A 16,754-nucleotide genomic window follows, 5' to 3' on the forward strand; every position below is an offset into this window, starting at 1 on the left:
ATTTGATCAACTTTTCTTCTGACGATGCTGTCTGTGTTGAGCGCTCAGTGGATCTGCGCTCGACAGTGCAGCCTAGGCGGAGTAGTCGAACGCAGATTCACTGAGCGCAGGTCAAGCTAGCAAGATAGAAGCTAAGCTCTCGTTGCAACATGAACGCACGGGGCGATCTGCGGTAGCTCGTTAACGGAGATTTGCCGTGTTGTGGCGTTAACGTCATTTCAGATTAACGCTGACAGCACTAGTGGGAACACAACGAATATGACTGCACATTTACTCCGACATCATCCTAGTGCAAAGACAAGTGGAAGCAGACAAAAACAACAAGCACGCATGCTACAAACTTTACCCGAGTCATTTAGACAGCCGTTAGCACATGATTCTCCTTATGGGGACCTGATATGTTTAATATGCTGCTGAGAATATAGCCCAGAAGAAGCGTATAGAATAGCTTTTATTTTGGAAAGAGACATTTCTCTGTAATAAACTCTCTTTTCCAAAGATGAGGGATTCCTCAATCAGATAGATTTATTATTTTAATACTTTGTTGTTTCAGCAACATTAAATTTAAAAACTGTACTTTTGAGTTAAAATATATATTTATAATTTTAATAAATGACAAATTAAAAAGGCATGAACATTTTTTTTGTATCGAAAAAATATCGAACCGTGACACCAAAGTATCGAACCAAACCGAACCGTGAATTTTGTGTATCGTTGCACCCCTAATGTATATATATATATATATATATATATATATATATATATATATACACACACACACATATATATACATAAACATGTACTTCCTGTGAGCCAAAAGCCCGGGCTTCAGACAGCTCAAAATGTTCAAATCAGAAAGTCTTTTCCTCCTCTTCACTCTGTGATCAGTATATTTCTAATATGGTTATCTCTATTATGAGAACACAAGTCCTACACACCTGTTGTTCAAACCTTTGTTTATGAGGATCAGCCAATCAAAAGACTAAGGATTACCTGAGCGGCTGCACTGAGGCCCAATATAAGATGAACAAAGATTACTCTGAGAAGGCACAACTGAACCATTTTGACATCTTTCGCACTTTCTGTTTTTAGACCTCATGCAAGCTCTTTCGATATCCTGGTGATATTGTTGTGTAGGGAAACCCCCTCAATTCATGTCATTCGAGCTTATCGTACCGATACCATAAAGTAATGTATCACTAACCTCTGAAAACCTCAGTCTATGTTACAATATTATCCCCAATGGACTTATGACTGTGACTTAGCTTAGGACTATTTTAAGTTGGTTTTTATTGTTTGACAACTTGTCTTGCATGTCCAGCACGGCACCCTACTGTCAACCACCAGTGTTGATACTGAAAAAGCCACCTTGGGCTGTAGAAAGCTGTTTGTTGGTGAATAAATTGACAGAAAGTTTCTATGAATTGTTTTTATCCCCTCTACTTTTGTTTGGAAATATGGATTATCCGTTAATTAAAATAAAATTGTTTTGTTCACACTAACTCTTCTAATGTCTTTTACTATCATCTTAAAGTAAATGCATAAGAAAAAATGCAAGCCATTCTGCATTAAGCTTTTTTTGTCCCCTGAGCTCTTTAAGTTTGAGGAACACTAGCTCCTACTAATGCAATTTAACAGGAAATCTTACAAAGAAGTAAATATTAAAATATTTTAAACATTTTTTTAAATTCCTTTGGGTCCTTTGGTGACCCTTCAGATATCATTTCTATGCAAAAATGGACTCAGAGGCAGATTTAATCTGTCATAATTCAGAACATTTTGTTTGTAGACAATGTAATTTTCTAGTTGTCACATGAAAAGAAATCCTAATGCGAGTAGACAAAAGCTTTAGAATATATCATAATTATCTTGGCACTGTGGCTCTTAGGTAGAGACCTGCAAAAAATCAATCTTAGCTTATTAGTGATTGGATATTTCTTGCCCAAACCTTACATCTTCATTGTTTCAGGGTAGAATAAGTCACTTGGTTGAGCAGATGACCCATGAGCTGTAAAGCTGCAGGTCATTCTGCCTTGTGCATCCATCTCTGCTCTCCAATGCCCCTGCCAAATAGAGGCTGAAAAGAGCTTTTATCTATCCATATCTCATCAAAGCAGCAGGACATTACCACTCCTATGAAAAAAAACAAAGAATTAAATGTTCACATTGTCTATGCATAGACAATGCAACATGGGAAAGCCTTTTATTTGCATGTAATCAAATAAGTTTCACCTGTTTTACAAAGCTGTAAGACCATCATATATCTGCCTCATATAACTGAGCTGACAGAGACTGTCTTTATATCAAAGATGGGAAATTGTCAGTTTTATGCATCTCATGTATCTAAATCAGGGTGTCAAACTCAAATACACAGTGGGCCAAAATTCAAAACTGGAACAAAATCGCGGGCTAACGTTAATATTTATTGAAATATATTTATTCCTCTAGATATAAGAATTAATATTTTCTTATGGACTCAAACACGTTTTGCTGAAAAACTGAATATGGAACAAGCCAAGCTTAATATTAAACAATATATATATTAGCTGTATAATACCAGTAGGCCAGCTCTAATAGTAATTTGGTATGGCTTCGCGGGCCAAATGTAATTAGGCTGCGGGCCAGAGTTTGACACCTATGATCTAAACTGACCATGTTAATGTTTGATCTCACTTAACTGATTTTTTGGAGCTAAAAGCAACAAGTAGATGAATACCAAATAATCAATTATGCTAGTAAGCCTGACATAATTACCTGCTAATTAGTGCTAAGAACAAAATAATAAAATCCTAGAATTTCACCAAAGCAGAAGAGCGAGGTTATTAGATGTGTTGCTGTACAGGTAAGTGTGCAGCGAGTCATTATTTGTTAAAAACTCAGCTAAGAAGTCCAGGACCAATTAGCACAGGTAAAGCCATCAGAGAGCTACCAGCTTCAATCACCTGTCAGTCAAATCAGTCAAACCTTTGGTAAAGCAATTTTAAGCATTTTAAGCACGCAAAGATTTAATTCACCAGTTGTTATGAAATGTACACTAGAAAGCAAATTTATTTCTGATGTGACAGAATGAGCTTTTCAACATGGGAGTCCATGAAAAGAACCTCTTTTTAAGCCATCTGCTAGCAGAAATTTGAGTCAACTTCAGGTTTTGGAATTTCCAGGTGGTTTCATTTTTTTCATAAACAGATGAACTGATGCTTTAAAAGCTCTGTTCTTTATTTTATTTATAATGCTTGGCCGTTGTCTTGTACAATCCAGACACAAATGGTAATCTTTTGATTCTAATACATCCATATGCTGACTTTGGATTATATCCTACCATAGCAAAAGATCAGAACACACACAAATAAAACATTATCTGTCACCTCAAAGAATTTAGGGTAAATCCATTAACTGGTCAATTATACATAAAATACTTTGATTCAAGGAGGGAAAGAGACACCAATCGATACTGTGGATCAATCAGTGATTTTAAAATAAATAGGGGATTTTGTGTGCTCGCGTTAGGAAGCAGCTCAAATGTTGATAGAGGCCTGGTTGATGCATGACAGAAAGCAAACAAAAACTGTGACCCAGAGCACACATGGTCTTTGACCTTTGGGTTCAAGGTGTGTCACCAGGTGTATGCACGTGTGTGGCTGCACATGTGCTCAGGTTTGAGCTGCTGGTCAGCTCTCAGTGTTCACATCAGACAAAGAGGAGAGAAAAGAAAAACAGAGCAAAAACGGCTTGTAACTTTAACATGTCAAGTTCTCGTCTTCCCACCGCAAAAACACAAGGGCTCACACAAAACACACTCCCCCACATGGTAACCTCGTGCCCTTTACACCCAACCTCCCCTCCTCCACCTCCCTCTTCAATCCTTCAATCTCCGCCCTCTACCCTAACCACCCGCCGCCATCTCACCTCCCGCCCCAACCCGTGTGTGTGCGTTTGTGTGTGTGTGTATGGAGAGTAGCCGATTGACTTATGCCTTCATTTCAGAGCTGTCACTCCTGGCCAAACACCATGACCCTTCAACCTCCATTTTGGAGCTGCACGTTTTTTTTCGTTCCCTCACCATATGAATATAAAAAACACATGTGGCCAAAAGGTGTGTGTGTATGTGTGAATGTTTATGTGCACAGGTAAATCAAACTGACAGAGCTCCTTTGAATGGCAGGAGCTGAATTACTTTTGCACTTCAATTTTGCACACCTGCCATTTATGGCAAACACTAGGCCAGCATAAACCATAAAAGCAAAATACGTTGCTTCAAGATACAAATCAGAGCCAGTAAATATCACAACCTCCAGAGCCAGCTGCAGCAATTACAGTCCTTTTTTTTACTCTGAAGTTAAATTACTTGGGATATTAGAAATTTCTGAATACCACAGTTGGTCTACTTTATAGGCAAATAAGTAAAGACTTAGTTTTTCCTTTGAACAGAACAGCTGAAAATATTCTATAAACAGTTTGTGTCCCTTTTAGCACAGTACATTCATGTAGTGCACTACGTGTAGTAGTGACTAATGTGTGAATTTTTGGAAAGAAAGCGTTGCTCAGTTTGAATCCTACCACATATGACAGTTGCAGTGTTAGATTGCAGCTGCTGAACATTTGCAACTTCTATCAACTTGCCTTTGTAGTACCAAACTCTAGCTAACATCATCACTGGTGCTGATGACATACCCTACTTCTACTAGGTTAAAATTGGTTAGTGGTCCCTTCTTTTGCACTGCAAAGCCCAGACTCAGTGAGGGTAACAACGTTATACTATGAACAGTGTTGGGAAGGTTACTTTTAAAATGTATTCCATTACAGATTACAGAATACATGCCCCAAAATGTATTCTGTAACGTATTCCGTTACGTTACTCAATGAGAGTAACATATTCTGAATACTTTGGATTACTTAATATATTATCATGCTGTTTACAACTACATGAATGTACTATTGCTGTGATTTATTACTGTTACTGAAGGTCCGCGGCTCCGAACCGTAGTAAAGGGACCTCTGGCTAATACGGCGGGTTCTGTGTCGGCTCGTAGCTGAAAACTAGCTTTACTTTGTTGTCTGGGTCAACTTTGCTAGCAGAGACAGAGAGAGGCGTTGAAAGGCTGCTCCAACGGAACTTATTGTTTTTGGAGGAAAACACGAACACAGCGTACAGTCGAGTCTTAATAGCTTACTTACAACTGGGCTCGTCAGGCTCTCTTCTTGGTTGCAGTGGTTATTATTATATTTACATGCTTCCAGCTCCCGTTTTTGCTCGATGACAGCTCGTACTTTTCCTTTTTCTCCCTCCCTCGCTCACAGACACATAACGGGTATGGCAGTCCATTCTTCCTGCAGCACGGACTACTGCCCATGATGCTACATTCTTTAGAGCTATACCGGTAGCATTCTGCCTATTAGCTTAGCACAACAACAACAACAGGCGCTCTCTCACCCAGGAAACACGCAGAGAGAGAACGTCACCCTGTAACCATGGCAACCGTAACGCTGCCGCCTGGAACAACAGAACGTAGCTGTCAAACAAAACCCAAACAGTCCTGACCCGCCACAATATGAAACAGGGAAGTACCGCCGTGTAATCCATTTATTTCAACAAAGTAACTGTATTCTAAATACCACCTTTTTGAACGGTAACTGTAACGGAATACAGTTACTCATATTTTGTATTTTAAATACGTAACGGCGGTACATGTATTCCGTTACTCCCCAACACTGACTATGAGTGCACATGCAGGTACTTATAGTGCACTTTATGTACAGTAGCCTTGGTTGGCAGCACGAAAAAAAACGACATTAAAAATTGATGAAGCTTCTGAGTGTAGAATTAAAGCACCTTAAAATGACTGTTGTGAAAAGTTTTTCACAGAACTCTTCTGCAGCCCTGTGAAAAACTAAGTACGTGAGGGTAAGTAGCAGCCAGGCACTGACAATCAAAGCATTTGATCAACTGATCATCAGCAAGTTATAAGAATAGAATTTTGTGAGTGCACTCGTCTGGAGCATTTACATGGGTGTTAACACAATACCACCAAAACCTAAGAGCTATATCTCAGACTTAAGTGTCAAAGTTCATGACTGCACAATCAGGAAAGGACGGAACAAGAAGCATTCTCCTTGTAAGTAAGAAGGCTGACCAGGAGAACGCCTCTTCTCTTGAACATGGCAGCATGGTGTAGATTTGCAGATTAACCACAAGACCTGTGGAGTAATGCCTTTTGGACAGATGGATCAAAAGTGGTGATGTTTGGTCATAATGCACAGTGCCATTGTTGGCGAAAATCAATCACAACACATCAGCACCTCTAGCACAAACACCTCACACAACCTTCAAGCACGGAGGTGGAATGGTGGTGATTTTGGCTTGTTTTGCAGCCACAAGTCCTGGGCACCTTACAGCCATTGAGTCAACCACGAATTCATCTGTATACCAAAGTTTTCTGGATTCAAATGTTAGGCCATAGGTCCAACAGTTAAAGTTGACCCAAATATTAGAAGCAACAGAATCAAGGTGTTGTTATGATGCAATCAAGGTCCAGACCAAAGTGATTGAAATGTTGTGATGGCACATCATTGGAGCAGTGCATACAGAAAATAAATAGTTCAACTTATTGCTGCTGAAGCTGGCTCTAAAGACTCCTGTAAAAACATTATTTTTAATGTGACTGGTTTAAATTTGCAAGATAAACATAAACCAGTGGGTCATCTCATCGTGTTTACATCCATCTTTCATGTGCAGTCTATAACACACACATGTCTATGGATGCAACAATGCATTTTGAGACACGGCTAGTCACTAATTGACTAATTTAAACAGTTTTTTAGGGGGACTATTCAGCGTTAATCTGGTATTTGTTTCACTTATTTTCTGTGGTTTCTCTTTTCAAAACATCTTTATTATATCAACCAATTATTTAATTGTATAACCTTTTAACTTCACCTAAAACCAAGTGAGAGTCAATTCAGTGTCAGCGCCACACTATATTTACATTCACACATACACAGAAACAATGTATCCATCTGACTTGTCTGTAGGTAAGTGGCCACACCAATCAGGTCCCAGCCAGAGGTCGACATGACAAACACAATAAGGCAGCAGATTCATCACCCTGCGCGCTCTGACAGTAATTGTCCTGTGTCCATGTCACGGTTCCACCTTGTTAAAAATACTAGGGATGCTCCTTTGACAGAGATGACATCGGCCCCAGTCACATACATTTAAGCCAGACACCTTCGCCATTTGTTATGACACACTTTCAATTTAACAAAAGGGCCCCACTGAAGATGAACGGTGCCCTACGTGGGAGGAGAAAGGCCGATGAATATAGGGCAGTGTGTGTGTGTGTGTAATTTAGTCTTTGGTAGATGAGGTGAGACATCTGGAGGGATTTTGTTTAATAAAAAGGCACATTTCGTCTTGTTGCTAAATGTGAATGTTAGCAGCACAAGGGCAAGCCAGACGTCCATCTCTGGAGAATACGGCGGTGCAGATCGATAGGTGGGATGTCAGATTGAATTGAGGTCACTCTTTGTCTCCCCAAAGAGGTGCCACTTACTGGCAAAATAAAGCGGGTATTAAGTTAAGAGTGTGGGGGGCGGTGGGAGTGGTCGACTCGTATCTGTGACCCCTCTCTTGTCGGCGTGGTGAGGCTTTTTGTGCTGCAACATGTTCATTCTCTGTTGTCTGGAGGGAAGGTGAACATTTGACACGGAGAGAGTCTATTCTTTGAGGGATCAATAACCTGATGGATGCGGTGCGACTGCTGTTCCTCAGTTAGACCCGCCACCATAGTCGACCTTAAAATGTTGACTCTTTTATTTTGCACATTTTTAGATTGAGTAATGTGGTGGACTGGTGGTGTGAGGCACTGCAGTCTGGGGCTTTATTGATTAGTCAGTGGAGCAATCATTTGTTTGTCTGAAACCATTTCTAATGTGTTTTAGTTATGTTAAGACGCCTACAATTAAAATGCTAAAAGTTTGTTGTTTTCTTCTGCTACTCATTGCTACAATAGCTATGGGTTTTTATGACTGCCCAGACAGTATAAATCAGTGTAAGGACTGGCTGAGTGGTGGAGGACACACACTTGGAGGCAGAAATGATCTTCGACTTGATTTATTTACAACTCTTACCAGACAAACAAAGCCATTCAGGGTGATTTTAAAAGAAAAAAAAAATAGAAAAGCTGAAAAGAACAGAAGAAAACGAGCAATCAGACAAAAGAAAAACTAGACTTTGCCCATTGGATCTTAAACTGTGTAGAAAATTGAATATAGACCCATTGAATCCAACTAATGTATGCTGAGGTCCCTTTGTAAAGAATGCTAATATTGGAAACCTGGCATGTTGAAAGAGAAGTGACACTTCCTGAGAAACCAGAGGACGCTACACACTCATATGGATGTGCTCAGTGGTTCTTAACCTTGTTGGAGGTACTGAACCCCATCAGTTTCATATCCGCATTCACTGAACCCCTCTTTAGTGAAAAATAAAATGTGATTTTTTTCAAATTCAAGACATAGATATATTTTTTATTGGTGCGCAAAATGAGCCGTGCATGTCACGGTGGAGGCTCTGCCGAACCCCTGAGACCGACTCACCGAACCCCTAGGGTTCGATCGAACCCAGGTTAAGAACCACTGTGTTAGCTCAATCGTGTTATATTCAGTAATACTTTAAACTGGTAACTGATCCCACAAATTCATCAGTAAACTCTCAGTTGCGCAGGCCTAGAGACCAGTCAGGGACACTCCGGACAACCTTTGGTGAGATGTTGCAAAGGTTTCTGTATATTCGTGAGTGAAATCGGGTGCAAATAGGGTGCTGCACTAAATAACTTGTTGTGATTGTTTGATTACTAGCAGATTGTTGTGGTTAGGGATGCAACGATACCAATTTTTTCAAACCGATACGATACCGATACTTGGATCTGAGTACTTGCCGATACAGAGTACAAAAACCGATACTTCTACCACACACACACAAATGCAATGAATTGGAAGACAGGTTTTATTATATTCTCTGCCGATAAAAAATAAAATCTTAATAAAAATGACCACAAAAAAATTTCAAGTGAAAAATAAGCACTTCTGTTAAATTATTGCAGAGTCTCCACATTGTAATTTAACAAAATATCACTGAACTATTGGCACTGTCTCGAGCTTTCGGAATAATAAATAAACACTTCTGTTTGGAATAAAATAAATACAAATTAGGTTTGAGAATAAAATAAACTTAAATTGTTGCAGAGTGTCCATATTGTAAACAAACAAACAAAATAACAAAAGTATTCGGCATTGACGAACGAACTCCTCATCTGCCCGTGGATCATCAGTCCACTGTGCCGTTAAACCAAGGACTGACATCGCGCACACACTGCTTGTCTTTACCTCTTTAGAAAGTTTTGGCACCATTATCTCCCTGATGTGTGGGCGGCTGGGAATTTCATATCGCAGCTCGAGTATGCTGAGAAGAATCCTACGTTTTCCACGACCGGCATTGGCTGGTCATCCAGAGCGATAAAATGAGTCGAGCCTCTGTTATTTTAACTGCCCGTGGATTTTCTCGTGACATTTTTCATCGCTTTTCCAAAACCTGAGTTAAAGTTGGCTGTTCCACACTGCTGACATGTTGTTTAGCCTAGCTACAGCAGCCTCCAGTTTCTCTTTTTTTATCTGGAGCCGCCAGTCTCACTCGCCTAACCCTGTGCCTGTTTAGCGTGGGATGTCCCCCTAGTGGCCAATCTAAAAAACTACAACAAAAATGACAATCCACCCTCTGATTAATGAAATAAGTTAGTATCGGTTCATGGTATCGGTCAACTTTTACGAGTATGAGTACACACACATTTTACCAGTATCGGTATCGGTGCATCCCTAGTTGTGGTCATTGAAAGTAATCCTTGTGTACCTTGTAGTTCTGGTGTGGTTAAGGGAAGATAGCATCTGGGAAGGTATCTGGCATAAAATGTTTGCCAAAGCAAATATATGAATTACCACAAAAGTTCATACCATCGGTCAGGGTTGCAGGTTAACAACAACAGCCTCAGGTGTTGTTCGCCAACAGGATGCTGGTGGGAACTGTGCTACTGTTGGCCAAAAAGGGGGAGGGATATGAGGAGGCAGTGAGAAAGCAGAAAAGGAAGAAATGCGTTGATTAGAGGAGGGAATTAAAATGTAGGAACCAGGACTGCCATAGTGAGAGAGATGACTAATATAATGGAACGTGGGGCAGGTATGGTGTTAAGGAGGGAAACGTGGACGAACAGTCAGTGGTGGAGTTTGCTAAAAGAATGGAAATGGCTGTGGTAAACACATATTTCAAGAAGAGGAAGGAACATAGAGTAACGTGTAAGAGTGAAGAAAGGTAATCACAGCTGGGACTACCTACTATGCAGAAGGTGCAATCTGAAAAAGATTGCAAGGTGGTGTCAGGGGAGAGTGTAGCTATGCACCATCACACGGTAGGCTGTGGGATGGCTTTTGAAATAAAGACGAGGAAGCGAATGAAGCAATAAGCAAGGATAAAATGGTGGAAGTTGAAGAGAGATGAATGTTGTTCAAATTTCAGGAAGGAATTGAGACAGGCTTTAGGTGTTAGGCAAGTGTTACCAGACGACTGAGTACACCTGTGTTGGTGAGGGAACCTGCCCACAAGGTATTTGGTGCATCCTCTGGACAAAGGAAAGAAGACAAGGTGACTTGTACAAGAAGTACAAGAAGGTATTCGAAGTAAGAAATTTAAAAAGTGGTATATTCAGGGAGAAGAAGAAAGTAGACAGGATTACTGGGACACCAGGCATATAGCAAAAAAGAGAAAGGTGGTATATGTGACACTGGCTACTATGTATCAATTGGCTAGACAGACGGAGAGATGGAGTTGGAAAGGATGTTAGAGTGATTAAGGATAGATATGGAAATGTACGAGCAAGTGAGGAGAGTGTGCTGAGAATGGGGAAGGAATACCTCGAGGAGCTCATCAATGAAAAAGAAATGACAGCACGAGGAGGACGTGTGGAGGACACTTACTGAATAAGGAAATGCAGACGATAAGTAAGGAGGAAGCGAGGACGGCTCTGAAGCAGCTATGACATACCTGTGCAGTAGGGGTGCAACGATACACAAAATTCACGGTTCGGTTCGATACTTTGGTGTCACGGTTCGATATTTTTTCGATACAAAAAAAATGTTCATGCCTTTTTAATTTGTCATTTATTAAAATTATAAATATATATTTTAACTCAAAAGTACAGTTTTTAAATTTAATGTTGCTGAAACAACAAAGTAATAAAAAAAAATTAATATCTGATTGAGGAATCCCTCATCTTTGGAAAAGAGAGTTTATTACAGAGAAATGTCTCTTTCCAAAATAAAAGCTATACTATACTCTTCTTCTGGGCTATATTCTCAGCAGCATATTAAACATATCAGGTCCCCATAAGGAGAATCATGTGCTAACGGCTGTCTAAATGACTCGGCTAAAGTTTGTAGCATGCATGCTTGTTGTTTTTGTCTGCTTCCACTTGTCTTTGCACTAGGATGATGTCGGAGTAAATGTGCAGTCATATTCGTTGTGTTCCCACTAGTGCTGTCAGCGTTAATCTGAAATGACGTTAACGCCACAACACGGCAAATCTCTGTTAACGAGCTACCGCGGATCGCCCCGTGCGTGGGGCTGGACGGCCAACACGTTAACGAGCTAACTGCGCTAACGCACTAGTTCCCACCCATGTAATTGAGCATTGCTGGCACATCCGACATACTGTTTTACTTTTGTCCATGACGCGCTTACCTTCAGGGTCATAGGTCACATGAAAACCAAAATAGTTCCAAACGCCAGATCTGAATGAGGGTGGGGGAGGTTCAATGTGCCATGTTGCAACGAGCTTAACTTCTGTCTCGCTAGCTTGCCCTGCGCTCAGTGAATCTGCGTTCGACTACTCCGCCTAGGCTGCACTGTCGAGCGCAGATCCACTGAGCGCTCAACACAGACAGCATCGTCAGAAGGAAAGTTGATAAAATAAATTAAAAATTTTGTATTGTTCAATACATATGCGTACCGAACCGAAAGCACTGTATCGAACGGTTCAATATCGATACGAGTATCGTTGCACCCCTACTGTGCAGGTATGGGGATGCCTAGGTGAGAGCAGTGGATGTTTTAACCAGGTTGGTTAACACAATCATGGATCGTGAATAGAGAACACGCGTACTGGATTTTCAAGAATGAGTGTGACGTGCAGAGCTGTAGTAACTATACAGGGATAAAGTTAATGAGCCGTACCATGACGATGTGCGAAAGAGTTGTTGAGTATTTTGGAGAGAACGTTAGAAAGATGAAGCTGGGATGGTTTGGATTTGTGCGGAGGAGAGACAGTGGATATATTGGATGAAGGATGTGGAACTTGGAGCTGTCAGGCAGGAGGAAAAAAGAGAAAAGTTTCATTGATGTAGGGAAGCAGCAAAAGCAGAAGGCTGCTGTGATAGAGACTCCCTAAAGGGACCAGCTGAAAGAGGAAAAAGAAAAAGGCCTTTAATGACTTTCTTATTGTCTGCTTTTATGTCTCCCCAACTATAGCATTTTGTTCAGTCGCATCAGTCATCTGTAGCTAAAAGCTCTAAACACCTAAATGACAACACGAGGGATAAGTGACGATCAAAGCAGTTAGCATCTAAAGAGCTGGACATTTCCATGAGGAGGTACTTTAAGCTACATGATAATTAAATATACTGGACTAAAATTGTAAAAAAAAAAAAAAAGTTAAAGAAAAACCAAAATTAAAGCTAACAGTGTTTTATACATAACTTGACCTAATAAGGCGGTAATACAGTAGGGCTGTCTTGTATCTAATCATGATTTACATGTTCATTTTTACGTGTTCGGCTGCTATGTCGCTACAAAAAAGCTTTGACTTTTGTAACCTGTATTTTCACGGAGCTCGACAAATGCAGCTGAAAATCTCAACCACCAGCGTACGCTGTGCAAACGGTTTATGAGAACAAGACAAAGTCAAAGTTCATTTTTACTTTAATTAATTTCCTCACTTGTTCTGTCTTTCTGTGATTTATATCTGCATGCATGAAAAGGGCCTGAAACTCTTTACTGAGCACACCCTCCGGACACTTGATATACCGTGTAGAGCGATGCATCTCCAAAACTAATATTGTAATAAATTGGATCTGTGTCTACGTGTGTGGCCCAACAGTGGACTGTTTGCGAAGATGTCCCAAAAGCAATACCCCCATTTCCAGAATCAACAGACCCCAATTTAGCATTCCCAGATCCCCTGAAATGAAACTTTCATTTTTTTCCCCCCACAACCATCATCTCCGGCAAAGCATTGCGAGGGAATTGGATCTGTCTCAGCACAACCCCCTCCACTCAGATCTCATCAAGCGTGGGTTGGAGTCACCCCTCTCCCACGGAAATTGCTCTGAACGGCAGGAAAATGTACATCATTGAGGTGCCGACCAAAAACGGCTTCGCTCCCCTTCTCACGCAGACAGCAGCCCCCCCACTCAGCATTCGTCTTATAAATCCTTAAAAAGGGCCCCGACTCCAATGTATGGCAACACCATCAATATTGATGTGGGAGAAAGTTCTTCCAAAGCCGCCTCAGTCACAGAACATTAATATTGATAGTGTTGTGCACCAGCCCGGACGCTCGGTGTGACTCTTAAATGGTAATGGCATCTGGACCGAGGGTTAGAGGCCAATATCATTGCTGAATATGGACATAGCTGTTTAGCTGCAAGCAGGACAGGGGGCCATGCCAATCACTGCGTCCTCTTCGTCAGCCTGACAAACCCAAGAAAGCTATGTCGGGGTTGCTGACAAACTTTGACTTTTACTTCATTTGATTTTATTCTTCCAGCAAACGTTCACATCGTGGACAGGCCCTGTGGGATTACAGATGTTTTTTCATAAGGGGGATTCAATTAAGGTGTTGCATTATGTGATTAATTTACCTTTTTTCTCTTGTGGTGTGCTTCTAAAGCACACATGTTACTATGCACATGGAGTGTTTAAAAAGAAACCAGTGCAAAGGTACTAATGGGCAGTTGAGCCTGGGTGTAAAACTGAGTTAAGTGTCACAGAGACCAACATACGATAGAATAGCTTCATATTGTCATTGTACATGTACAGTAAAATAGTGGGTGCTCCAGACTAGCTGTGCAGGAAATTTAGATTTAATGGTCGTGTCCAAATTCATGGGCTGCTTCCTCCTGAAGCCGCATTTGTAGACCGATTACGTCACAGCGACGCGCCGAAGGCTGTCCAAATTCGTAGACTCCTCCGAATGCAGCCGACAAATGCGTCCTCCTTTTCCCCAAATTTGAAGGATGGGTCGGGTGTGTCCTTCGTGGCCCACCATATCCCAGAATTCATAGTGCGACCCAGCCAAACTCCAGTTTCCAACAATGGCGGCCGCTACTAAGTTTTAAAATTACTCATACTAATCTTTCTGGGTCACAAAATAAACTTTTAACATATTTTCAGGCGAGAAAGTAGTTGTGTAAACATCAAATAACTGCTCGGTTTATCAAGATATCGCATATTTGCAAAAGTGCTTCGACGTTTTCGGAGACGTCCGCTACCCACCAGCTCGATAGCTCGCCGGGAGCTCGAGGGTCACTGATGCGGCCGAGAACGGCACAACTCCCGGCACATCATTTTCAGATCACCGCGGACTTTCGCTACTCGGGTTAAACGTAATATATAAGTCACTTAGACAACCTAAAAATGTTGTTGTTGGGCTTTTGTTAGTGTTTTGTTTGTTCGTGAGTAAATCGGTTTGGCTGAGATTAAAGTTATTTGATTAGATTAGATAAAATAAAACTTTATTAATCCCCCGGGTGAGTTCCTCCTTGGTTTTTACACAGCTGACTAAACGTCAAACAGAAAACTGATTAAACAGAAGTATGAGACAGTCGAGGATTTACGCCAGTGTCCTGTTATATTTTAGATAGCAAGGAGCAGACGGCTGAGTTTATTAAACTCCACCGAGACAGCGGTGACGCTAATCAGAAGGCTAGACCGTCCAATTTCACGGACGTTTACTTCCGGCCTACCTGGCCTTCTGAGGACCCGGCCCACGTAGACCGCGAAGGCTGGGTCCTCAGGAGGATGCAGCCCATGAATTTGGACACGACCATTGTCATGAATCGCTGTGTGGCAGGCAGGAGTCGGACCCAAGATGCAGGCACTCAGACTCGAGGGATGAACTCAAAAAACTCAGCTTTATTTGCTTTATTTTATTATCTTTATTTTCAGGGGAAAAGCATACCAAACTAAACTGGGAAAATATAAACTCACACTTTGCAGAGAGGCACACGAGGAAACACACAGCTTGAGGGACGACACGACACTGACTCAGAGAAACACAGGGTTTAAATACACTGGGAAGTAACGAGGGGAACGAGACACAGAAGGAGGGCACAGCTGGGAGAAATCAGGACTGACGAGACAAGCAAAGCAGGACGCATTCACATAAGACACGGACCTTCAAAGTAAAACAGGAAGTATCACACAGAGACGCAAACTTGACACGGCGGAGACAGCAACTAAGAAACACAGAGACATAAACCATAAGGCAGAGGACTCTATGAACCGAAAGACACAGAGGGAAACTCAAACATGCAGACACAGACTTACACAGAACAGCGGGGACACAGAGAAACATGAAGGGCAAGGGATCGAAACTAGAAACCATAGAATGACTCACACAAGTACAATAATACAAAAATCACAAAGAACTAAACATGCTGGGTCAGGAGACCCAGGACCCTGACAGTTAAAGCATTAAAATCAGCCTTGTATAAAAATGGTTTCAGTTTTATGGATGTTTCATCCTTCATAACAACTGCACAGTAGTTACATTTTTATATCATTTTATTTTTTACACCAGTGCTGAGACGGGTAACTGTAACCGTTATCCTTGTATGCGCTGGCTGTCCGCTAGGTCGTACCTTTTCTAATCCAGTTCCAGCTCCAAGCTGTTACTCCATTCATTAAAGCTGCTGTCCCTAAAATAATCAGGGGTCACTGTCGCCCTCCCTGGCTTTTTATTAGCACTTCATGTGCAGCACGTCTTTAAGCTCAGTTTTTAAAACCACATGATGCAACTGCAGCTTGTACACTCACAGGTTGCCACCAAATATTTGAAAAGTTCAAAAAAGCTAAGTGTGATTTCAATGCGTCCATTAAGCTCAGGTAGGATCAGTCATTCAAACCACACAGCAGCATATTAATGACTAACCTTATGTTAAGGATGAATCACTTCAGATGTTCTAGTGTCTGAAGTTTGGTCCATTTTCAGCATCTAGTTCAACTTCAATAACCCTACAAACATTGCCGCTGCTTATTTTTCTGTCTTCATTTATGTCAGTTAAATCTCGTAAATTCTCTATTACATGGATGCCTGGATGTTAAACTTTATTGTAACAGCTGGGAGAGCAGCCACACTGCACATTTTAATAGAGATGAAAGAATTGGAGCCATTTTAACCCTCAGTGATACCACAGTTTTTGTTTAAGTTTGAGAAATAAAAGAAATTTGAACCCAAAAACTACTACTAATCAACTAATACTAATAAAATGCTAATAACTACCAGTGTTGGGGAGTAAATACATGTACCGCCGTTACGTATTTAAAATGCTAAATATGAGTAACTGTATTCCGTTACAGTTACCGTTTAAAAAGGTGGTATTTAGAATACAGTTACTTTGTTGAAATAAATGGATTACACGGCGGTACTTCC

The sequence above is a fragment of the Neolamprologus brichardi genome, chromosome 11 (assembly GCF_056152115.1).
Source record: "Neolamprologus brichardi isolate AB-2024 chromosome 11, ASM5615211v1, whole genome shotgun sequence".
Classification (NCBI taxonomy): Eukaryota; Metazoa; Chordata; class Actinopteri; order Cichliformes; family Cichlidae; genus Neolamprologus; species Neolamprologus brichardi.